Below are 27,468 nucleotides of genomic sequence, written 5' to 3'. Positions count from 1 at the left end.
GGTTGCAAAGATTTTGGGAGAGCTCTTTGCTTTTACCCATCATGACATGTTTCTTGTGTGACACCTTGCTAACAAAAACCTTTTTATAGCCCACCAGTATGTACTAACCCAGCTTAAATCAATGTGTACAGATAGGAGGGATAATTTCTCTAACTACTTATAGATTCCAGTTTGTTCCTTGCCATTCTTTGCGTTTGTGTACTGCTTTTTTCTTAAACGTGTTCAATACTTTTTTTTCCCTGTGCCATTCCACTTTTTTACTCATAACACTACTTTTAGACATTAATGTTTGGATTTTTATATATGTGTGGATTACCTAAGTTAATACTAATGTCTGGTGAAAATTTAATGTGAATAGCCTCACTGGAAGTCAGGGCTCCGAAACGGTTCAAGGAACGAAAACGAAAACCGAAAACGAACGGAATTTTACGAGGAGTAGAAACGGAAACGAAAACAAAATGGTCTTCAACTGTTCCGGAACAGAAACGTTATTCTAAAATCCACAAAACCGGTTAATAACGTTTTTTTTCGTTCTCTATATAACAGCCTAATAATTTGATTTCTGCAGTTTGAAAAAAAAAAAGCGAATAAATGGACCTTTGCTCCAAATGTATATTTTGTCTTGCTGTTGCAATGTAACCTATCCGTCTGCCACTTCGGATCTTAGGCCAGCTCGTGGCGTAGGCTACTGAAACTCATTTGGAAATTGTTGGTAGCCTATGCGTAATAGCCCCTATTTTGCCTGTCCATGCTTTGTCGTTTTAAAATTCGGGATTTGAAATGTTTGGCGCAATTATAACCTATTCTATGTAGAAGAGTTAAGCGGGAAATTTGAGATAGGCCTTGTCAGCAACAGACAGGTTCGTTTATAAACAGGGTTGGAATTATAAGCAAAAGCCTTTGAAGATCTCCATATGGATAAAACTTAGGCTACAACCAGGTAAGGAGTTTAGCACGTATCCAGAAATATTTTTGATAAGAAATGATTAATAGGCATAGGTTAGGCCTACAGTAAGTCTGTAGGCTATGGGATGGATAGCCCATCTGAATGTTTTTGGATGCCGCCTGTGATTTATTATTTTTGGGCATAGCTACGGTATAGGCTAAATCAAGGGGAAATAATGAGTATGTCTATTCTAAGGTAAAGTCCACAAAAATAGACTTGATAGGCCCGCTAAACACTGCCGGAACTTTAAGAACGAACGATATTTTATGTTCCGAACCGATTCAGGACCGATATGTTGGTGGCGGAACGCATGCAAGAACGAAAACGTTAAACATTGGCCTACCTGAACCGTTCGGAACGGAACGTTTGAAAAATTTTGAATAATTTTGTTTTCAAGCCCTGCTGGAAGTATACTTACTGAAAAAAATGTTGACGTGTTCAATACTTATTTTCCCCGCTGTATGCTCATGTTGCACTAGCTTTAAAGGAGAATTCCGATGTGATATTGACCTCGGAAGTCTACCAATGAAGTATGGAGCTACTTTGAGCCTCGTAATTGGTGTAAAACAGTGATTTATTTGCATGGCTAGGCCGATGCCCGAGGCACTGCAACGAAAAACTGTTGGTAGCATTGGCTAACTAGCGCCAGATTTCTGAGTGCAGGGGACAAGCCGAGGTGAGCTATGAGATATACGTTCACACTCGGTATCATGTTTCAACACACTTTAGGTCAAAATCACACCGGAATTCTCCTTTAAGTATTGTCATGTTGCACTAGCTTTAAGTATGCTCATGTTGCACTAGCTATAAGTATTGTCATGTTGCACTAGATATAAGTGTGCTCATGTTGCACTAGCTTTAAGTATGCTCATGTTGCACTAGCTATAAGTATGCTCATGTTGCACTAGCTTTAAGTGTATCGTACAATATAAAGTTCGTACCCTTGGCAGCAATAGTGCTGACTTGCGAAGACAAGACCGAACAACGATCCTTTCATAATGCCACCTGTGGGTTCGAAGTTTCCAAATGTTGTGTCAGCATCTAAGGAGGGGTATAAATGTTGGTGTTCAACATTGTTTCTGGAGTGCGATCGTGCGATCTACTCTGGCTTTGCGCTTTGTAGTCATTAAAGGAATTTTGCACGGAACTCTGCCGGACTTTTGCGCCTTTGAATGTAAGGAACATAAATAGGATACAGAGCAAAGGTAATCTGAGCAAGCAGTCAATCGGCTAAGGGTTAAGGGACTATTCATGTGAGCACTGTTGTTTAGACTTTAGCCATTGTTTGAGTCCTTTGTTAAAAGCTTTACTATTCAATAAGTGTGGAGCCATGTGCATATTCAAATTCATTTCTGTCGTAGCAGATATTCAGACTCGGGCCAGATATTAAGTCCAAATATCTTGTCTTTGCTTAGTCAAGTCAAGTCAAGTTTATTCATATAGCGCATTTCATACACAGAGGTCATTCAATGTGCTTTACATAAACAAAACCAAACAATAATAACAAATAAAAGCATAGGAGGACACTATAGTCAAAGAATAGTTCAAAAGGTAAAGATCATAATAAAAAGAAAACATAAAACACAAGGTAAAATCATTTAAAAATAAAGAATAATTAGTAAGCAAAAACAAAGGCAAAAGTAGTAAAAAAAAAAGTACTAAAAGACAAGGTAGAATAATTATCAAGGCAGATTCAGAATTTGTAACTCGGCACAGTTAGCAGAAAGCATCTGAGAACAGTTTGGTCTTAAGTCTAGATTTAAAACTGGCTACAGTTGGGGCCTTTTTGATGTCATCCGAAAGTTGGTTCCACAGCTGAGCCGCATAGCAGCTAAAAGCTGCTTCACCATGTTTAGTTCTAACTGTAGGTTTTACTAACAGGTTTTTCACCTGGGACCTGAGGGGACGAGAAGGTGTGTACTGCTGAAGCATGTCCGATAGGTATTTAGGTCCTGCTCCATTTGTAAGTGTCTGAGAGAGAGCGCTCCATCCTCTTCTTGCTCATATTTAAGTTGATCTGAGAGAGCGCTCCATCCTCCTCTTGCAGTTGTCATCTAGAAGGGGCTCCTTAAGGTTGAGTTCATCTGAAAAGACATTTCTGCAGTTTAAACCTCATGTTCATGAACTCCCAGAGCTATAGCACTATAGGACTACTACAAGTCACAAAGATAATAATGCCGTATCTCTATACATTGAGATAATAATGCCGTATATATCTATACATTGAGAATAATGCCGTATCTCTATACATTGAGATAATAATGCCGTATCTATACATTGAGATAATAATGCCGTATCTATACATTGTGAGGCTGTAAACTGTCTGTACTGTGAAAAATTGTGATCAGCTGAGTGATCACCTCCCTGTCTGACACAACCACAATGTTTGTGGGAGCTTCTAATACCGTGTGCAGATCCTTCAGTTTGAGTTTTGATCTGGTAGAGTTGTTGAACAGGGATTGATACATGAGGCCCTGTTTGCTTACGACCTGCACAGATGTGTAAAGGCCAATGAATAAAGTGTTGCTTAATCAAATATGACGTAAGTGAAACCAAATCTGTGACTGCTAGGATGTTGCAAAGCTTGTCAGGTACATCAACAATTCTGAACCGGCTCGGATGTTGATGAACACTCTGACAGGACATCAACTCAAGTTATATCAGAGTTCTAAGTTCTGTTGTGTGTTACAGTGTTCTCACCTGGACCGCAAATTAGCCTTACGTGAGAACACCATGCTCAATCAACACACTGTTTAGTAAACACATTATTTACCCGTCCGTGTTGATTTATAACTTTAAGTGATAAGTTAACTCACCGATTACCCGTCTGTGTTGATTTATAACTTTATGTGACAAGTTAACTCACCGATTACCCGTCTGTGTTGATTTATAACTTTATGTGAGAAGTTAACTCACCGATTAGCCGTCTGTGTTTTTATGTGAGAAGTTAACTCACCGATTAGCCGTCTGTGTTGACTGCTGAGGATGGTTGCACTTCACAGACAGAAAGGGAGGTCAGCAGAATAAAAGGCAACAACTGCTGCTATGAATTTGAACTTATTCATTTGACATCAATGTGTTATATGTGTGGTCAGTTATGTAGAATGTACTTATATGAGTGTGTTAATATTCTGCAATCATTCATTCATTTGTAAATATATGTATATATTGATGTAATATCATTAATTACATTTAAAAAACAACAACAAATTATGTTCTCACCGTGAATATGAGTTGTGATGTTCACGTCTCTCTGGACTTGGTTATGGGACACTGAAGGAGCCACCACAGTCTGACTGCTGCTCCGACCTGAAACATTTACATTCAATAAATGAATACAATCACCAGTCTATTACAGTCACACACACAATCATCAGTCTATTACAATCACACACACACACACACACACCAGTCTATTACAGTCACACACACACACACGATCACCAGTCTATTACAGCCACACACACACAATCACCAGTCTATTACAATCACACACACACACACATAAAATCACCAGTCTATTACAATCACACACACACAATCACCAGTCTATCACACACACACCAGTCTATTACAGTCACACACACAGTCACCATCACCAGTGTTTCTGTGTGTGTGAGTACACATTTTTTTATATAACTTATATTTTAAGTCATTATTTTTTAAATAAAATGTTGTTTGTTTATTATTGTAATCAGTGGCAAAGTACTCAATCATGTTACATTTTTGTATGATTTGCAAAGAAATTTTGCAAAGATCGCAAAGATCTCGTTGATCATATCCGTAGTTGTTGTAGGCCTACTGTAACTTTACATTTCATTTCTGGTAGGGCAGTGACGTCACTGCCCTGAAGAAATTGAACAGCGCCTGCTGTTTGTCTATGTAAATCTGTCGACCGATAATGGAACTGCAGCTAGAGCGCGGTTAGTAGAAGGTCGGGTTTGCAGATCATGCCACTGCCCACCCTATACGACATCAGAACTTACTGCCTACTGTAGGTAGTAGCCTATGCCTACTGTATTATTACGAAGTTTGTGAGGTCAGGCAGACAGTTGAAAAATGGTGAGTGAACAGCGTGTGTGCAATAGTGTGGAGTTTCTCTTAAAGAACTTATTCGAAAGACCCGAGTTTGTAGTTAACTTAGCTATCAAAGACCTAGGACCTGATCAGCCCGACATTAACATCGTATACCAACAAACAAAGGACAAGAGTCAGTCATTTAATCGGACATTTTCACGTTCGTGGTAGGCCATATGTCTGATAAGAAGCTCTGGTTGTCCTGAACGCAATAAAATGTTCTGTTTATCATGCCTGCTTTTCCGATCTTCTGGGAGACAAGGGGATGTTTGGAGTAGGCTAGTGTAGGTGTGTGTGACATGACATGAGGCTAGCATCTGAGTTGTGCAAATTCAGGGTACTCCCAGAATTGTCAGACCTAAATTTAAGACTTTTTAAGACCTTTTTAATACCACTTCAGATGAAATTTAATACCTACATCGCACCCATTCGGATAGAATAAATAATATCAAAGGTAAGATTAAACCTCAAATAATTGCTATTTAAGTGTTTGAACATGCCAACATGAACATGACAGCAGTGCAGTGGCAACGCAAAGATTTGTCGCGGTAGTAACGTGACTGAATGTCCTGCTTCATGGACAAATTTACACGGAATCGAACCTAGTTGATTTCAGGGATTAAAGTGGAAAAAAACTACTTTTTTCAGGCCATAAGTCATACGTTGTTCATATCTACCTATAGAGATAGCACCCCTTTTGCAGTCGCGACCTATTGGTTTTTAATGTACAAAAAGATGCAAACAGCAAAGTAAAGCACCAAATAAACACCAAAACGAGGCTACAGGGTACTCGTAAGTTACTATATAATTAATGCCACCTACAGGTGAATGCATAGAACATAGTAGCCTCGTTTTAGCCGCCAATGGCCGCCATGTGAATAAGGCGAATTGAGAGTGTTCTTGATTGAGATTGAGTTTTCCTGATGAACAAAACAATATTTCAATATCATCCCTGACCATTGCTGATTAGCCATTGCTGTTCTTTTCTACTGCAGCAATATTGTAGCAAGGATTTAACTTATACTCTTATTTAATTACTTCAGGCCAAAAGTATTTAAAGGGGAGATTTTTTTTCTTGTTAATATGCAATTCAACACCAAGTAAAATCTAAAAAATCAAGTTTGCAAGACTTCACATTTCCTCATCAAAGTAACAAATCAGAACAGTCTAGATATTGTTCATATTTCCATTTGTTGCCTCATCCGCATCTAATGAAAACATGGTAATTTTGAGTTTTACAGACAACTCAGTTTTCCAATGAGCAGCAATACTGTGTGTGCTCATGCAGGAGGTCTCGCGATCTGATAAAGACAATCTGGAGAGGGCGCTTTTGTCTTCAGCAACAGATTGTATAAGGTTGACAAGAGGTTGCGATATGGTGAGGGACAGGTCGTGTGTTAGCTATGAAAGAACATGCCTACTTAGCGCAAAAACGGTCAGCCATAGATAAACGCATTACACAAATCATGACGCTAATATCTTGAGGTTCTGGTAGGCCTACTGGTTATGGTTTTGTGCTATACATTAATAATAGCAAAGTTTTAAGTTGACTATTTTAATTGCATGGTTATTTTTTGTCAACATACGCTCACAACCTACTGTCGTTAAAAGTGAGGCCTAAGCAAAATAGGCTACAAGGCTGTCTGTGCGTCATAAACACGACTGATCCCCTTACTCAACATAAAATAATAATGTCGCAAACTGTTAACACGCTCAGTCACAACCTTCCGTCGCAAATTGTGAAAAACATTGTTGTACATGTCATAACAGACGGAAGGCATAGGCTACGGTTTATATTGCGTCACTTTACACATAATGTTAGTTGCATTGATTAAAAACTGTAACATTAATAGTACATCGGGTGGCATAGCAGGTTATCTGTTCAAGTCATAGGTGACACCCAAAATGAATGACCTCCCCTGACAAGAGTTCGCGATAGTAAGAAATTGTCTACATTGATGCATGGAAAGAACACAGCCTCCGAATTCGCACATAGAGCTCACAATAGCATATCCAAAAAAGTTAAACGGATTGGGCAACCTCATCAGCTGTCTCGATTGTGTCAGACCGTCCTCCAGACGTGTTTTTTTTTTTTAAGCAACCGCCCCAGGCCAATGAGACAAGCGTGTAGCTACAACATAAACAAAGCGAAACTCATGGCTGACGTATCTTCTTGAGCGATCTCTGATTGAGACACAGAAAGTTCTCAAGAACACTATAGGTCTTTCAAATTGACGGAAATCCGTCGTACAACGGACAACTTTAATCCTTGTGATTTACGCTACGTGAGGATATTAGACTAAATCTACTGATCATTTGAAAAATTAAGACCTCCGTGAAAAAATTCCAGACTTTGAGGTGAAATTCAATACTTTTTAAGGCCTTAATTTAGGAAAATGAAATTTAATACTTTTTAATACGTTTAAGACTCCGCGGGTACCCTGAAATTAGCCATGCTGGGGAAAGCTAATATTGCAGCACAACTCGATGAGGGCTACACTGTAAGTGTCTTTGAAATCGCGTGTCGAAGTTTGTTCACCTGAGAGTGACACAGATAAAGTAAGGCTGATTGCACAGACATTTGATGGGGCTAGTGTCATGAGAGGAGATCTGGTGGAGTCGCGTAAAAAGTGCAAGGCGTGTAGGCTGCCCTAATTGCTATGCACATCAATTGCACCTGGAGATGGAAAAGGCTGCGTCAGCAGCATCCTCAATCTTGCGTGTCTTCTTCTGGGATTTTTATAGTTTCTCCGGCTTTTTCACAAGATCTCGAAAAGATTTAAAAGCTTTATTTTGGAGTGTTTCAAATAATTGAAACATCTGGAGATTTTAATACAATCTCAGTTAGAGAGGCTAAAGGGTTTTCTCAAATGCTCTTAGATCCCGAGTTTTTATTCCTTAGACCTGTTCTAAGATCATGCCCCATGTAGATGTGCTCTATGCACAGCTGCAGCAAAGAGCAATCGATGCAGTGGAGGCACACAGGGTTACAGACAAGTTTGTGGCCAACATCAGAACGATAGGCCTACGTGATGTCCCGTGCCTTTGTGCAAAACATACCGGCGTCCAGGATAAGCGCAGGACCGCTTGTAACTTTGCGCAAATTGCCTATGAAGTGTGTGACAATCATAGTTAACGCCACCGACAGATTTTCATTCACTGGCCATTTGTCTGCCGCCATCCTATTTGATAGTTCAAGCTTCTTCAAATTTTCCAAATCATTCCCCAAGGAGCTCTTGAAAAAAACTGCTATTTACAATCTTCATTGAACCCCTAGCAGCTGCCATCCGTCAGAACCCCCTCATCAAAGGTGTCCAGACTCCATATATGCATCACAAAATCAGCCTTTATGCTGACGACATTCTTCTCTTTCTTCAAGACCCCACAACATCAGTAGAAGAAACCATCAAACTCATTGACACATTCTCTAAAATTTCTGAATACTCAATCAATTGGAATAAATCTGCAGTTCTCCCATTACATCCCAACAGCTGGGATGTGACAGCCAACTCTTCACCTATCCCACTCTGCACTAACTATATCACTTACTTAGGGGTAAAAGTCTCCCCCAGGCTGTCAGACTTATTTAGCCTAAATTATTCCCCTCTACTCACTTCAATAGATGATGACCTTCAACGCTGGAAGAACCTCCCATTATCCATCATAGGCAGAATCTCAATGACAATACTGCCCAAAATAAACTATCTATTCTCTATGATTCCAACCCAGCCCACCAGCCTCTGGTTTAAGTCTCTCGATTCATTAATCACTAAATTCTACTGGAAAGATAAGACCCCAAGGATCAAACTCTACTCTCCAAAACCAAAAAGCAATGGGAGGACTAGAGGCCCCACACTTCCAGCACTATGCCCTGGCCAACCAGCTCCACTTCATCCACAAATGGCTACACCCCACCCCTCAGACAACACCTGGTTAGACCTAGAACAAACAATCTGTAAAGAAATTAAAATCTCAGATCTCCCTTTCTGCAGTCAGTCGGTCAAAAAAACATCCATCCTTCAAAGCCCCAACAATTTCAACTACTCTGACAGCCTGGTGGAGATTCTACCACATCACTGATTCACCTATAGCACCATCAATTCGCACCCGATTTGGAATAACCCAGATTTCACCCGTCAATAAAAAAAACACTTAACTTTCACACATGGATGGGAAAGGGCATCACTCACCTTCAACACATTCTTCAAGACAATAATCTGGCCTCATTTTCCTGTTTGGTCCAGAAGCACGGCATCGAGTAAACCGCCTCTTACAATACCTGCAAATTAAATCATCTATCCTAGGAAAAATTAACATCCAGACAGCTAACCTTGACATTCCCCCACCAATCTCAGAGCTGCTTAATATTCCCTCTCCCAAAAACATACTCTCCCAAATTTACAAAATTATATCTTGTTCAGAAAAAACAATTGGCCTGCCATATCACAAATGGGAATCAGACTTATCAATTACTCCCGGTGCGACTTCTGGACCAAAATGTGCAAAAACATCTACCTCATGACAAAGAATAGTAATCTACAACTAATACAATACAAGGTTCTTCACAGATTCCACTTCACTGCACATAAATTGGCAAAATGGGGTTTGGCTCGGATCTTTGCACTCACTGCACACAAAATAACAGATACATACATTCATGCGGTTTGGCATTGCACTCCAATCAACCACTTCTGGGTGAGTGTCACAAAATCTCTCTTTCCATCTTTGGCTGTCACATCCCAGCATCCCTTCCTTATGCATACTTGGTGATACATCCACAGTCAATTTAAGCAACTCCGGCAATAAAACACTGCTGGTAGCTTGACTATCGCCAAGAAAACAATCCTCATGAACTGGAAATCTAAGAAAAAAAGCTCACATCACTCATTGGAAAAACTTGTTAACAGACTATATATCATTAGAAAACCTATCAACTACAAACTTAATCAATACTCAGGATACAACCTCTCCTTGGTACCCCTTTATCACCTACTTACAGTCCTGACCCTCTTTGCCTGAGTTCCATCTCCACACGATCATAACACACTTCATCAACAGATACACATATCATCGAACACTAGGCAGGGGAGGGTAGCTGGAACTATTATTGTTTTTATTATTATTATTATTATTATTATTATTATTATTATTATTATTAGTAGTAGTAGTAGTAGTAGTATAATATAAATAGCCCCCTTCTTTCCCTCCCCTTTTTATTTACATTCTCTGATAACTTTACTAATTTCACTCTTTCTCTCTGCCTCTCCCATCGTTATTCTGCGGGGCCCCATTGGATGGCTTGGGAGACTCGGTCCTGTGCGGTCGCTGTGTGGTTTTGGCATTGGTTGGGTCCTGTGGGTTATCTATTGGCCCTGGGCCCCGGTGTGCACCCTCCTCATGCGGCTCATGCACCGCGCCTTGTCCTGGAAGCACACAGCACGCTTTACTCTCTTTTAATGCGCACTACATGTTAGGTGACATACATAAACAAAAACTACAAAACAGGCTAGGGTAAGAGTGGAGTGCAGGTAGATGCCTCATCAGGTGTCTATCTGCATGCCTCACTTATTTTAATGCACACATTGTTGGGGCATACATCTTACACAGGGTAAGTGTGGTGTGCATGGGGAAATCCTGACAGATATTCACCATGCATGCCCACTTCTTTAATGCTACATTCTAGATAGACCCCTCAACCTAGCCATTCACATACTGTACATATTTAGGTCAAGAGTGGCGTGTTGGGTGAAGGTCTGGGGCTAGTGTGGTTGGTCGTGGTAGTGGGGGATGTGTGCATATGCTGGGGGCCTGAGGCGATGGGTGGCATGGGTCCTCCCCTCTGTCAGCTCGTCATGAGTATAACTGCAGGGGCTGGGTGGAACTGTGGCCATTAATGGGTGCCCAGGTTGGCAATCAGTCAGGCAATCAGTTATTCCTATTATTATACTTATCATTAATAGAATAATTACAACTCCTCTCCTCTGAAACCCTCCCTCTCTCCCTCTCTATGTTCCAGCTTCTCTCCTCCTGGCCCAACAGCAAACCAGCCTTATACATATCACACACACACACACACACACACACACACATACATCCTCACATACTCACTGCCCCTCACCCCCATCCCACCCCCCATCCCAACACCACCTCATTCACACTCTTAGAGCTACCATCCGCCCCCCATCCCCCTTCTTTTCATTCGGTCATCAATTTCATCCCTGATAATCATATCTGTAATCATCCTGGGCCCTAAAATCATCCTTAGCCTTTCTGTTATTAATGTTATGTTGTGTTATGTTTGTGGAAGCCAAGTCAATGTGATGTCTTGTTAAGTTACAGTATGTGTTTATGTAATGTCGCCTGTTTGTCGTTATGTAGTATTCATGTGCATGTCGTAGTGTTGCATTTTCTGTAATGTCAATGATGTTTGCAAATAAAAAAAATAAAAAAAATGAAATGCAACACAGACAGTCTGCTTACATTAAAAAAAAAAAAAAAAAAGCCCTTTTACGTGTATGTGTCAAATTAATATTAATTTCTATACAAACCACGGTGGACACGCAAACGCACTCATTCATACACACAGAATATTTACCTTTTTAATGAATAGCCTACTTTTAATTTACTCTTTAAAGTTGAGCTGGCTCTTGAACACAATAATTTCGTTACTTATAATTTCTTTTATGAGTAGGCTAGGCCTACATGACAATAAACAACTTAAACTTGACTATGAGAGCTAAGTGGTGTAAGGCGTGAAGTGGAATTTTGATTTCATAGCAGATTCTCGGTTATTTGTTTCCCTCTTGAGTTTTCCCCAAAGTAGTTCTCCACTGATCTGAGCTAATGAGCTGATTAGCGGTACCTACACTGTAGCTTTTATTTGTCTGGAATCTCAACATTTTAAACTTCACTTCTTATGAATAAAATAACATTAAGTAGGCTAACATAGGTTAATAATGCATGAACAAAAGCGGTATTTTGACCGCAAAGTGGTAACATTATGGAATTCCATTCCCCAGATTTAAGCTCATAGCCTAGCCATAGAAAGAAAGAGTCGTAAAATGAACAAAATCTCCGTGGACCGCCCTTGTGCGTCCAGCTGCCGGTGACCTGGAACTATGCCAATTTTTTTTCTAAACTTGATCAACAGACTCTGCCCCGCCTATTTGTCAACCCAGGAGCCGCTACTGGTGTGTGTGTGTGTGCATGTGTGCTTATCATCTGTGTTGGTATGCATCATGGTTTTGGGCCATGACAACGATACAGTTTTGGTATTTTAATATAAAAAAACCCACAGGTTGTTGTTGACAAGCGACAGTGAGAGACTGGCTTGTTTTCTCTAAGAAATGGATGCTCATTGCTGCACTAGGCTACTAGCAATGGATACACTGACAGCAAATAAGCGGCATCATGTTAGTGTCCGATCCAGTTGACTGCATTAGCAAAGTAATGCATGTGGGCTAGTGTTGCTTGGTGTATCGATACTAGAAAGGTATCACGATGCCTTCACGCAAAAAACGATACAATTTACGACGTTTTTAGAATCGATACTTTATTAAAATAATAACGTTCTGTGTCTGTGTGGACTGCTCCCACTCTCCATGCTTCTTGCACGCATCTAGGCAAGTGGGCGTGTCAGGCAGGCAGCGCTGAGTGAGTGAGTGCGCAGCCAACGTCAACAACATAGTTATTTGCCGACAGTCCTCGGCTTGTGGATAAAACAAAAGGTGAAGTGAATTCTGGAACTCATTCAAAAGCAGTAGGCTACGCATAGAACTTGCAGACATATCCCAACATTTTTAAAGAGTTCAAAGAATGACAGGTTAACGAATAGGCTATAGAAAACACCACTACATGATAAGTGACAAGTTCATCTCTTCAGTTTTAGTCTAGCTTAAGTGAAATGAGTATGCTTTTCTAGGATAAAGCGAACCTTTCTTCATCAGTGAATTTTGACGAGACATAACGACTGATCATAGTGTGCTAACACGATGAAAACGCAATGTTCACGCTAGTATAACATTACCATAACTTGCAAATTATCTATTTAATATTCGGTCAATACTACTGGTAATCTTTGTCATATGGCATGTAGCAATTTGTTCAATAATTATTGCCCAGATGTAGGATAGGCGACGACCTGCCGCCACTGTTAAAAAAAATCTAGCGGAAACACTATAATCCATATATGAGTGGGGGAAAAATCTGATGAATTTGTGTCACATACTTTTTGAATGAGAAGCCCTCAAAGGTGATGATGTCTTTTCACATAATGAATTTATAGCCATTTTCAGAGCTTTGCAGAGAGGAAAGTACTGTATTTTCCGGACTATACTGTAAGTCAAAGTTTTTTTCATAGTTTGGCTGGCCCTGCGACTTATAGTCATGTGCGACTTATATATGAAAAAATATATAATTGAACATGTTTTTAAATGTTTATTATTACACAGCTCTTCATAATGCTGAAGAATGCTCCATTCACTTGAATGGGCCTTCCCAACGTTCGGCAGTCTGCTAATTCTCAATAACAGACCGTTGCTAGGTATAACAGACGGCTGTCAAAGAAAATGGGCTTTGTGCTTCTAAGTCAATTCTTTCATATCACTTCGCAAGGATTGGAACTTCATTCAAAAGTGAAAGCAGACGGTTGATCAGCTGTGTTCTAAAGAATGTTTGATTCAAGTTCAGCGTGTGTTGTTGCGAACTATTTGTTTCTCAGCAAAAGCCATGATGAAACGGTAACAAATAGGCTATAGCCTAGGCTATGTAGGCTAAAGAGTCATATTGTGAAGAGTTTATTGTGTCGTTTTGGTAAGTAGCCGTAGCCTAGAAATCTAGACGCACCCTAGCGGCAGCAAATTACATTTGCTTCCAGGGCTAGTCTAGCAACTCTCCGTTGGCTTGTGAGCTCGAAAAATTAAACTTCTATCAGGCCTATCAAATCGTGTATAGAGTCAGTTAGGGCGGCTTAACATAATGATTGATGGCAGAGTTGCAAACGGTTTGGCTTGAATTCCCTGCTACTTGAAAACAAAGAAGATGGATGTTGCTCTTGGCCAACAGTGTGACACGAGTTAAGCTTGTTTTAAGATGGCAAAAGTTTGAACTAGCCAACTAGCTCCGCTGGTGGGAAACGCATGGGACTCAGCGCTGTCCTATTGCGTGCAGAGGGAATTTGAAAGACAACCGATTATCCCGCCCCTCGGACTGAGCACTGCGAACGGTGAGTGCCCAGACCCTACATTTTAATGTGGGTCTGGCTCGTCAGGCTAAAGTAGCCGTGTAATAAGTGGGATAATGTATGTCATTATCGGGAAATAGGTCCCTTTAGGGCGTAACGGTTCGCCCTGTCGGGACCTATCTCCCGATAATGACCGGCGTTCTATACATTATCCCTTACTTAACTGACATGAACCCTACATGAAACATTACTTTCTAGCCGCTAGAGAGCGCTCTCAAATGCACAAGTTCTGTGCACTTTAAGTCAGAGATTAGTGGTTGCGGGATTGTATTTATAGCCGGGCCTCAGATTCTGACAAATAAAGGCCAGTAATAATTTTGTTTCAATTTAACTCATAAAAGACCTCTTCTTAATATTTTATATTTTTGGTTGGTTTAATATTGTTGCCAATGAAAATCATTGTCTTACACCATGAGTCTCCAACACATTGCTCTCAAGCTACCAGTTGCATGCCGCCCCCTCTTCTGAGCTAGAGGCTGAACAGTAACCTACATTTAAACACAACTGTTGCTGCCAGGCTTCAGCCTACAAATTTTATAAATAAGTAAATCAAGCATAATTTAAAAAAATGACTATTTAGGCTATCGTAGACCTCTTTGGCTATACGGAATAAGGTTTGCATTTCAGCACAACACACGTTCCATGAATAAATGAAAGCCGGATGCCTTATCTCGCAATAAGCGGATGGAAATCCCAACACTTTCATACATGAAACTTAATAGTGAACCATCAAATACCCCAAAGATTTCAGTGGTCATCAGTACCGATATTTAGCAATATAATCAAACAGTACAAGCCATGCCCCAAATAAAGGTGCTGTGCTTTGCACAGTCTAAATAAAAGACCCCAGCCATAATTTGAGGATTTATGATAGTCTGTCTCCTAAACATCCCTCACCCGTTATCTAGACATGCATTAAAACATTTGAAAACAAAACTCACTGCCATGTAGGCTAATATTTGATTGCTATTTTTCTACTAATTATCTTTCAAGTAATGAATACGCACACTAGAAAGTGAAAGTAGGCCTACTATGCGCTCTGTGTCTGTATCTGTCTGTTCACGTCCGCAATCGATTATAACGTTCCTCAAATGGAGAACACATCCATTTTCTCTCGCGTTATACGTAGGCTGTCATGCTTCTGTGTTTGCAAAATTCCTGACGGTTCCTGATCGCTAAACATTTGTTTTCCTTTCCTGTCGATCGCGGTTGATGTCAAGTCAAGTCAACTTTATTTCTATAGCATATTTAAAACAACTGAGTTGAACCAAAGTGCTTACAAACAAACATAAAACAATGACAATGGTACAACAACAATATAACATGGGGGGGGGAAATAAATAAATAATTGAAATAATAAACAAATTGGTCAAAAATAAAGAGTGTGTGTGTGTGGGGGGGGGGGGGGTATTAAGGTAGATTAAAAGCTTGGGAGAAAATGAAAGTCTTTAAGTTAGACTTAAAGCAGTCAATGGTTGGAGGGACTTAATATGTACAGGTAGACTATTCCAGAGTTGGGGGCAACAACAGAGAAGGCTCTATCACCCTTAGTCTTAAAGTGTTTTGGGGATATAGAGAAGATTCTGAGATGAAGACCTAAGTGATCTTGGAGTGCTGTAAGGAATTAGTAGGTCACCTATGTAACTAGGTGCCAAACCACTGAGGGCTTTGAAGACAAAAAGTAAAATTTTAAACTTAACTCTGTGCTCCACAGGTAACCAGTGCAGCTTAGCCAACACAGGAGTTATATGCTCACGTTTCTTAGAGCCACTTAATAATCTAGCTGCTGCATTTTGAACTAGCTGAAGTCTGTTGAGAGTGGAGTGGGTCAGGCCTGCATATAATGAATTACAATAATCTAGTCTAGATGTTATGAAAGCATGTATAAGAGTTTCAAGATCGGAGAAGGACAAAAAGGGCTTCAGTTTTGCAATGGTTCTTAACTGGAAAAAGCTGCCTTTGACCACACTATTTATTTGCTTATTAAAATTTAAAGAAGAGTCAAAGAAAACCTCAAGATTCTTTACTTCACTGTGGCAGTTTGCAGAGAGAGGTCCTAGTGCATTTTTCAAGATAGAAACATCACTTGGAGGGCCAAAAATAATTATATCAGTTTTACTTTTGTTCAGTTGAAGAACATTTCTTGCCATCCAGCATTTGATGTCACTGAGACAGTTAAAAATATTCTCCAAAGAACAAACAAAGTGTTAACAGGCAGGTAAAACTGAGTGTCATCTGCATAGCAGTGATACTGAATGTTATACTTTTTAAAAATTGAGCCAAGGGGTAGCATATAAAGAGAGAATAAAAGAGGGCCCAAAATGGAACCCTGAGGAACACCACACTTTATAAGGGCAGAGGAAGAGGAGAAATTGCCTAAACTAACTGAAAATGATCTATCACTAAGATAAGAAGAGAACCATTGCAGAACAGAACCCTGGAGACCAACTTCATCCTCCAAGCGTTTTAATAGGATGTTATGATCAATGGTGTCAAATGCTGCACTCAGATCAAGAAGCACCAAGAGGGCGCAAGATCCAGAATCAACTGCTAAGAGAATGTCATTTTGGACTTTAAGCCGATTCAGTGCTGTGCAGAGATCTAAAACCTGATTGGAATTTATCACATATATTGAACTCACTCAGATAAGAAGAAACCTGAGAGAGGACAACCTTTTCTAGTATCTTTGACAGGAAAGGTAATTTAGAAATAGGCCTATAATTCTTCAGGTCACTGGGCTCAAGGTTAGGTTTCTTAAGTAAAAGTTTGCACAATTGCACGTTTAAAACCTGAGGGACCACTCCATTGGTTAGTGAGTGATTAATTATGGCCAATACAAGAGGGCAGATGATGGTAAAACCTCTTTAAAAAAAAGGCGCAGGTAAAACATCTAAGTGGCAGGATGTAGATTTCATATGGGGAGACAACCTCAGAAAGCTGGGAGGAAGATATAGCCTGAGACTGTTGGAGGCAGCTAGGTGAAAGTTCTATCACTGAGGGATCCGAATCTGGAGGTGAGATTTGAGATTTTATTTTGTCAATTTTATCGATGAAGAAGTTGAGGAACTTCTCACAGATTTCTGTTGAAGGGGCAAGAGTAGATGGCCTTAGAGGCAGGATTTATAATAGAGTTAATGGTATTAAATAAAACTTTTGGCCTATGAGCATTATTGTTGATAAGCTGAGCATAATACTCAACCTTTGCTGCCTTAACAGAGTTTTGGTAGGTCTTTAGAGAATCTCTGAAAAGGTCATAAAAGACCTGAAGCTTCTCTTTTTTCCATTTGGCTCTGCTTTCCTGCAAGATTTTTCTGACAGAACGGGTCGTGGCATTTAACCATAGAGTGGTGATAGTTTTGACACGCTTTTTGTTTTAGTGGGGCAACACAGTCTAAGGTCTCAAGACAGGATGCATTAAAGAGAGTGACTAATTTTTCAATGTCAGAGCAGGTGGAAATAGCAACAGAGATAGTAGGTGAGTGAGAGAGGATGAAAGTATTAGAGAATGTTGTGGCTGTGGTGGAATTAATAGAACGGGCAAAGGAATAGGACTTAGGGGTAGATACAGGGGGACCAAACAAAATAGATTCAAATAAAATCAAAAAATGATCAGAGACCCCAACATCTATAATTTCTAAGTTGGAAACATTGAAACCAAGACAATACTAGGTCTAATGTGTGGCCTTTCTGATGCGTCGGGGCCATAACAGATTGCACAAGATTGAAAGAGTCCACAAGGCATAAAAAGTCCTTAACCAAAGGTTTTGATGGGCAACAGATGTGAATGTTAAAATCCCCTAAAATCATGAAATTGTCAGAGCGAGAGGCCATAAAAGATAGTAGATCAGCAAATTCTTGAATGAAATTACAATTAAGCTTAATTTTTGGTGGTCGGTAAACTAATGCACAGAGGAGGGTGGCATTTATCTTTACAGTCAATAGTCAATAGTCCCGCATTCAGGCCACTCCATTATTAGATTAACGTTATCAGACAGCGCTGTAAAATGTGTGGGAATTTCTCTCATTAGGCTATGATGGAGTTGTGGGACTTTTATTTTGTGGGATATTTATGCTCAATACTTAATAACTTATGCGCAAACCCGCACTGAAATTTAGGCCCTGGTTTTAAAGGCACATATTTTTTTCTCTTGCTCTCTCGGAGGTGGCCAGCCGAGTATTTTTTCTGCTGCCAGCTTGTGCCAATATATCATCCAAAATGCTTGACTGCATTGCATTCTCCACATTTTTAGCTAAATTTCCAGCATTTTTGTTTAGTGAATCTTTTGTAAATTACTTTACAATTAGCACGGGCACTCGTCAGCAGCCTTCTGCTTGCCTTATGCCATTATTCACTCCTTCGTCTTTATTAACATTCCCTGAAGAATTCTCAATATTTTTGGCCTCTATGTGTCCAGATACATCTGTCTGTTCTTGGTCTTGGATTTTGTGAAATAAATTTCTAAATATCACCTGCTTGCTGCAGCTTTGGTCTGGACGTCCTATTAAAACCGGTCTGTGCACACCTTTTAAAAACCGCACTTTTTTCTCTCTCGTGGGCATTTAATCTGCTGTCGGCTTGTCACTCCACATCGCCCAAAAGGCTTGATTGCATTGCATTCTCCACATTTTTAGCTACATTTCCATGTACCACAAACATTTTTGTTCAGTGAATCTTTTGTAAATTGCTTTACAATTACTGTCGGGCCTATAGGCCGATCGCCTGGCTTGCGCTTTGGTCACGTCCTTTTAAAACCCATCTTTTTCTCTCTCATGAACATTTAATCTGCTGCCAGCTTGCGACTCCACATTGCCCAAAATGCTTGATTACATTGTATTCTCCACATTTTAGCTAAATTTTGGTGTACCACATGGCATTTTCTTTCAGTGAATCTTTTGCTTTACAATTAGCATTAATCTTTTTTGGCCTCAATAGTCCAGTTACATAGTCTCTGTTTTTGGTTTTGGATTTTGTGAAATACATTTCTAAATAAATGCAACTTATAGTCCAGTGCGACTTATATATGTTTTTTTTCCTGTTCATGACGCATCTTTTGACTAATGCGACTTATGCTCCAGAGCGACTTATAGTCTGGAAAATACGGTACACAAGATACGTCTGATCCGATTTAATTTTTTAATTGAACAGGAAAATGTACTTCTATTCACATAGTTTCACTAATGAGTGTGAAATACCAAAAGAGCCAATAATGTTGGAAGTTGAACAAAAAGGATTGTTCTCTGTGATGCTTAAAATGACTTTGCTCTCCACTGGCGGAGTTTATGATAATTAAGTGCCGACCCTTCTACCTCCCCAGGGAATTCACCGCGATTCTGCTGGTCGCGGTGTACATCCCCCAGCAACAAAACAGTGACAGGAGCATGGCACTGAATGAGCTGTATCGGGCGTCAGTGAACAACAAAGTGAACACCCGGATGCCTTCACAATCATCGCTGGAGACTTCAATCACGCCAATCTCAAAACTGTACTACCAAAATTTCACCAACATGTAAACTTCCCAACAAGAGGACAAAACACCCTGGACCTTGTTTACACCCCACAGAAAGAAGCCTACAAAGCCAAACCATCAGCAATCAGACCACATTAGCATCCTGCTGCTGCCCGATACAGACAAAGAGCAAAAGTCACCAAACCGGGTTCTGAAGGAGGTGAGAATGTGGCGGAGGGGGCCGCCTCACAACTTCAGGACTGCTTTGAAACAACAGACTGGGATATCTTCAAAACAGCTGCCACCCACAACAACCACATTGACATTGAGGAATACACAGACACTGTGACCTCCTACATCACCAAATGCATCGATGATGTTACAGAAATAAAACACATCACCACTGGGCCAACCAGAAGCCATGGCTGACAGGAGACGCCCACAGACTGCTGAAGGCCAGAGACAAAGCCTTCAGAGCGGGAGATGTAGCTGGCCTAAGAACAGCGAGGGCTAACCTGTCCCAGGGCATCAGGAAGGCAAAAAAGGATTACACAGACAAAATAACAACACACTTCAAAGACAGCAGAGATGCACAGAGCCTATGGCAGGGCATACAGGCCATCACTGACTACAAGCCTGCGCCCCACGGAGCTGTGAGAACAACACCTCTCTGCTAAATGACCTGAACAGTTTTTTTAGCTGCTTTGAAGCACAAAATGACACTCACCCACAGAAAACCCCACCTCCCCCCCACGACCAACCCCTGTGTACCTGTCCTCTGCCAGCGTGAAGAGGACACTAGCCACCATTAACCCACGCAAAGCAGCAGGCCCAGACAACATACCAGGACGAGTGTTGAAGGACTGTGCAGAAGAGCTGAAGGATGTTTTTACAGACATTTTCAACACCTCTCTGGAGCAAGCAGTCATCCCATCACTTTTCAAAACTGCCACCATCATACCCGTGCCAAAGAAATCACCACCATCATGCTTCAATGACTACCGCCCTGTAGCACTCACGCCATAATCATGAAGTGCTTCTGAACGGCTAGTCATGTCACACATCAAAGCCACCCTACCCCCCACCCTGGACCCCTTCCAGTTTGCATACTGAGCCAAACGATCCACGGAGGATGCAATCTGCTCTGGCCTCCATCCAGCCCTCACCCACTTAGACAATAAAGACTCATATGTGAGAATGCTGTTCATAGACTTCAGTTCAGCATTCAATACCACTCATCAGCAAACTGGACAAGCTAGATTCAGTACCTCCCTCTGCAACTGGCTGCTGGACTTCCTGTTGCAGAGACCACAAGCAGTAATGCGGTCGGGGACAACACCTCAAGCACTCTGACCCTGAGAACGGGGGCCCCTCAAGGGTGTGTGCTCAGCCCCCTGCTCTTCACACTGCTAACACATGACTGTACAACCACTCACAGCTCCAACCATCTGGTGAAGTTTATGGATTCGACACAACACTGGTGGGCCTCATCACTAAGGGCTTATGAGGCTCACTACAGAGAAGAAGTAGACCTGCTGGCTAAATGGTGCAAAGACAACAACCTCCTGCTAAATGTCAGCAAGACCAAGGAGATTGTTGTCAACTTTCAGAGAGGCCACAAACAACTGTCACCACTGTCCATCGACGGAGATGCTGTGGAGAGAGTGAGTAGCACAAAATTTTCTGGGGGTGCACATCAGCTTACGACCTCTCCTGGACCACCAACACAGCATCACTGGCTTAAGAAAGCCCAGCAGCCCTCTACTTCTTAGCAAATTGAAGAAGGCAAGTGCCACGCCTCCTGTCATGACTACATTCTACAGAGGGACCATCGAGAGCATCGCCTCCAGCAGCATCACAGTGTGGGGGCTGGAAGCTGCACAGATCAGAATAGGAAGACCCTCCAGCGCACTGTTAACACAGCTAAGAGGATCATTGGAGCACCACTCCCTCCCCTGCAGGACATTTACACCACCCGCCTCACCCGCCAAAGCACTAATGATTGTCAAGGATACAACCCACCCTGCACACAAACTGTTCAGCCTCCTGCCCTCTGGAAAGCGGTACAGGAGCCTCCGGCTCCGCACCACCAGACTGGCAAGTAGCTTCATCCACCAAGCAATCAGGGATGCTGAACACTCTACCCACTCTCCCATCACTGACAGCCCCCACCCACCAGCCAGCCAGGAACCTAGGAAACTAGGATCCTGTCTACCCTAACCCCCAACACCGCCCTGTGGAACTGCACTGTGACTGGCGCCCCTAACGTGTTGCTGCTTCACATCAAGCCTGATATACTTGAAATTACTGCATACTGCATATCAATGTAAATATACAGGTCACACAAGCACAAGTTTAAACTTCATGTAACTGTTAAGACTATATAAATATACAACACAACTACCTCTATTTTTTTATATATATATGTCCTATATTTCTATTTTGATACATACATGTTCTACATTTCAGTCTTGCACTTTAATTTAATGTTTATTGTCTATGGCTATGTCTATAGTATGTCTATGTCTGTATTTAAAGCATGTCTATGTCTGCATGGGAAAGTAAGAAACGAAATTTCAATTCTTTGTATGACCAGTGCATGTAAAGAAATTGACAATAAAAGCCGACTTGACTTGACTTGATAGGGCATAGATCACTCTGAAAGTGATCCCCAACAAAATCATTCTTCATGTTATTATTGTTATAGTTTTTTGTGTGGACGTATGGCACCCCCAACCAGACTTGCAAATGGTTGGCTGTGTATGGGTAGGCTATGTAAAACTCTTGCTGGCCTCTTGCTGGAGATGGCCTCTTTTAGGTTTCTGCTAATTACTTAATGTGTTGTCCCAAGTATACACTGAGTGACTTAATGTGTTGTCCCAAGTATACACTGAGTGTTACCTGCTCTGTTCTCTCCCTCCATTCTCCACTGTGCCTGTTCTGCTTATCCAGGACCAAGGATGCAGAGGACAAGAAGGGTGTGCGATATATGACTGGAATGGTCAGATAAGATCATTTTTTTATGTTTGAGGTCCCCACAATGGGACCGTCTTACACAAATGGAGTTGTGTTGATCCAGCATCTTCCACACCTCCCATAACACTCCTGACTCCAGCCAAATCTGCTGCATCCTCCTTACCATGTCCCTCTTATAGTTGTACAGAGTACACGGAGGGCTAGCCATCCCTTCTACATTGTGTCTTTTGTGTAGTTCACACACAATTGTTGTTTAAACTTTGGAAACTGAAATCTTTTTATTTTTTGGAAACCTAAATGAGTGTCAGACCTCCATTTTATGTTACAGTGTCACCATACCTTCATCTCAGTCTTTTTTGCATTTGTTCCTGTTGTTTTAAACACACATTGAAAACTTAAAAAATGTATTGAACATGTATCAGTCATCCTTTTCATGCTGTAGTCTCACCAGCTGATGCTGTAGTCTCACCAGCTGAAATATAAGTTATAAGTATTTTATTGAAACAGTTGATTGCTTATTGAGTTACAAGTGTGTTATTGAAACAGTGGGTGTCTTATCTTGCAGTATTGATCAAACTTTTCACATTTAAGTTGTTATTGATTCTTATTTAGCCTATGTGTTTTTGACATATGGCATTTGACATATGGCTTAGTCTTAAAATGTTTCCAAGGCTGTGTGGTGGCAACCTTTATGCTATTTCTCCAAAAAAAACTGAACAGATTTAATGCATTGATTAAACTTTTAAAATTTAAGCTGTTAGGCTACTGATTGCTATTTATATATTTGGTAGATGTTTATTGCTAATCATTAAATGTAAACAATGTAAACAATGATCAAAGTTGTGTGGTAGATTGGGGGTTACCATCTTCATCTCACCAAACGAACTGAAAAGGACACTGGATCTAATGACTACACACAAAAAGGATACAAAATGCATAGCCTACGTTTTGACAATGTAAGTGAAGTATATGTAGCGTGATATAGGCAAATGTAGGAATCCAATAACAGCTTAATGTCCAGCAAGGACTAGGGTTGGGCACCGAAACACGGTTCTAATATGGCACCGGTGCCGACGCAAACGGTAGTAACTGCATCGAATAACAACGCGGATTTCGTGCCCTCATTTCGGTGCTTAAATAAGCGTTTTTTTATTTATTTTTTATCACGAGGCATCACAGCATGTCATGCGCCATCTCTAACGTCTTGCTCTGATAGCAACACATCCAGATACAGTTAGCTAACATATGATAAACACTGGATGTATAAACCAAAGGGGTACCACATAGGCGAGTGGACAGTGTTTGACAGCTTGCATGAGCCCAAGTAGCTTACTTTAAAGCGATATCGCGAGCTCCTGTCAAAAACTAGCAGTGGGCCTAACTACACACAAGCAAAAGGCTATGAAACAACATCAACAGTAGGCTAGGCTATACGTTACACAATGTCCTTGCTAATGCGCTAACTGACATTTATTTGAAATGTTATCAGCAAAGTTATAAGGTGAAAACTTGTCACGGTGTGTTAAACAACATACTGTAATGGCATGATATTAATCTTTCATGTGCATGAGGCCCATATAGCATCACAATGAATATGAAGGTTATGTTAGCTGGCAAAAACATAAATATGTAGGTTACATACCCAGATGTCACTGAGCTGTCAAAGAGGCTACGAAACCATCTCCGTACTTTATCAGTAATTAAACTCAGCTGACTGGTGTTAGCGCATAGCCATAGTTGCTGTTAAAATGCCTACCAGGCTAGCGCTGGGAATCTAAACACTTTAACACTGACATGTAGCCTAGCATGTTCAAAACTACTGCGTGTTATGGGTTAAGACATGACATTTCTTGAAGCATTTGGGAACACACTGAATTAACTGGAAAGTAGAGTCTCTGTTAGATTAGCTTGCTTGCCAATGCCGTTGTCCATAGGGTTGCCACCTGTGTCTGACAAAAATCCTGGACATTTTGACCATCCAATCGACCTTTTTGTTTGTAAGCAAATGGCCTTTCGCGACATCTAACCCAAGATAAAAACGCCATTCTAAAATGCGACAATTGTATAGCTAAAATTAGTAAGAATGACAATTTCTAGTTATTTTTAGTTAATTGCTATATTTAATAGCAGACCTTTATTATTTTGTTATATTTTCAACAGTTTTTAGTTGTGGACACCTGGGGGCAGTATTGAGAAAAAAAGGCGGAATACATAATTAGGTTCTGCTTTTTTGCTTATGTGGAATAAACTTTCCTTTCTCTGTCTCTCCTTGTCCCACACACTCTCCGTCTCCACCTTACCATTTCTAATGAACCTCCACGGTGCGTGCCCCACCACCACCCATGTTATGCTACGCCATTTTTGTAGAGCCAATAAGGCTGTGCATACGCTTATGGGACGTAGGCACGCTTCAATTAAACTGAAATACACATTTTGGCGATCATGTACAAAAACCGGGACATTCAGTGTCCAGGATTTTTTATTTTATTTCCCTGGACAGACCATGAAAATCCTGGACAATCAGGAAAATCCTGGACAGGTGGCAACCCTAGTTGTCCATGATCTGACAGTTTTATGGCAAGCGGTTTTAACATACCTTATGGCAAACCGCCTACACTGGATAAACTAGAAAGCAGAGTTTTAGCCTACCATTGTGTGTGCATGCATGGCAAGCTGTTTTAACATTTAAATGTATTATTCGTAGGAGCAATGAGATATTGATAGTAAATTGAATATAACAGTTCAATTTCATGTTCAAATTTGTCTTATCAATAAAAAAAAAGCAATTCATGCTTTAGACCATTTTAACATTTAAACATCAAAACATTTTAAAAACAAAGTACCGGTTCAGGCACCGTTTCGGCACCGGCACCGTTTTAAAAGTATCGATTTAGCACCGGTATCGGATAAAACCCAAACGATACCCAACCCTAGCAAGGACACAAACGTTCAATGTTAGAACTACCAAATAACATATGCTAGATCGATGTTGCAGACCAATTATACTCACAATATGTAATTGACACTATAATATAAGCATGTTTACACATAATAATACTTGTTTTTGGTTTGTTGTAATGTTTCCCGTTTAATAACGCATTTGCTGCTGTCTATCATTGAAATAACACAACACGCAAAGAGCTGTTTGGAACTTGAAGCGTCCGTGAACCAAGTGACCGCGTGGCGGCGACTTCAAAGAGTGTCGCAACTCTCTTTTTCTATGGCTCTGGCATCAACCTACAGGCGCTTTGCTACATTAGCATCAACCTACGGGCGCTTTGCTACATTAGCATCAACCTACGGGCGCTTTGCTACAGTAGCATCAGAGCCCGTCTACGGAGAGCCTCTGCACTCTCTATTAATCTCATACAAACCGAATTTGGCTGCAGTTCACCAGAGTTCACCTAGATGGCGATCGCGGTCGAGTCCAAAATACATGGGGTCCTATGAAGCTACATGGCTAAATTTATTGTTTTCACCCATTTAACGACTGAAACCCTCAGATTTTATTTTATTTTTTGCAAAATGAATATGGATTGTCAATCAAAAGTGAAATAATCCGGGAGTCATGTCCTTTCGTTTTCTTACAGGTTGGGTCGTTGTTGCCCATAACACGCTAGCATTGTGCTAATGAATGATGTCATTGACACGTTTAAAAGGCTTTTTAGAACAATTACATCAACCTACGGGCGCTTTGCTTTATTATAAATGACAGATGTATTGCGGTTCACATCTGCGTATTGAACCACAGGGGACGTATTGTTCGGTTCAATAATGTGCTGTGTACCTAGGGCTGCAGCTATCGATTCTTTTTGTAATCGATTAATCTAGCACTTTATCGATCGATTAATCGGATAATTTTCTTTTTGCATTTTTAAACAACCAAAACAAATAATGCATAACGAAAATGACATGGCTGTAAAATGATCAAGCAATTGGCACAGAGGTATTTATTCTAACTCCAATATTTGGCTCCAAAACTAAGCCCATTTATTGCAATTTACCTATTTAGTGTTTATAAGTGCCAGTGGTAGCAATTAAATAATGTTAAAAATGCTCTCTGTAAAATTGCAGCCTCTTGTGCATGACTTAGCTGGGCGAACAAAGCTGCCCATACTATGTTGTGAAGTGCTGGGAGGGAGAAGAGGGAAAGCAATTTAATGTATTAATATGCACAACAAGTTTCATGCTGTAATCTAGACCTGACATCAAAGTAAATATCTGTTTTATGTAGATTTCTACACCTGCAGCATTTGCCATTAGGCTAACAAATAATGTTACCATTAGGCTACTAAAAAATAGCCTACCATTAGGCTACTAACAAATAATTTTACCATTAGGCTACTAAAAAATAATTTCTGGGGTGAGCCTATTTGCTATGGTAACCTAGCAACCTGTGTGTGTGTGTGTGTGTGTGTGTGTGTGTGTGTTGGCAACGCCTTGCAGCGCGGAGGGAAGATGAGGGGGTGCATCGCAGTATAAGAAGGGTTCTTAAGCTTACTACTTAAAAACATCAAAGCTAAACATTACCGGTATATCACAACATCGCTACAAATACAGTATGTGATTAAAATCAGCCAACATCATTGTAGGCTATAGGCTACGCAGATAGGCTAGATAGCCTACTTTATTGACGCAACAACGGTCCGTGTGGTACAATCAAACCCCGCGGTATAGTGTGTCGTCCATAGGAATTTATCCCAGGCTTCGAGGCAGGGTTTTATGCCTCGAGTAATTTTTGTAATCGAGTTATTTGAGTAACTCGATGAATCGTTTCAGCC

At 40.7% G+C, this 27,468-nt stretch overlaps 1 protein-coding gene across 7 annotated transcripts in view; it reads right to left on the bottom strand.

Moving 5' to 3' along the window:
• Positions 1–2,857: 2,857 nt before the first annotated feature.
• The window catches only part of LOC125308596 (NACHT, LRR and PYD domains-containing protein 3-like), a 72,605-nt gene continuing 47,994 nt past the window's right edge, over positions 2,858–27,468 (bottom strand). For 6 of the 7 annotated variants that reach the window (XM_048265153.1, XM_048265154.1, XM_048265151.1 and 3 more), the window contains 3 exons: positions 4,169–4,255; positions 3,903–3,940; positions 2,858–3,030 (listed from right to left, as the gene is read on the bottom strand). The gene's annotated coding sequence lies outside the window, so the exon portion shown is untranslated. Of the gene's footprint in view, positions 3,031–3,862; positions 3,941–4,168; positions 4,256–27,468 lie in introns of all 7 variants that reach the window. The other variant, XM_048265152.1, reaches the window with a different exon arrangement.

This window comes from Alosa alosa, chromosome 15 (assembly GCF_017589495.1).
Source record: "Alosa alosa isolate M-15738 ecotype Scorff River chromosome 15, AALO_Geno_1.1, whole genome shotgun sequence".
NCBI classification, from domain to species: Eukaryota; Metazoa; Chordata; class Actinopteri; order Clupeiformes; family Clupeidae; genus Alosa; species Alosa alosa.
This window is presented reverse-complemented; position numbering and strand designations above follow the sequence as displayed.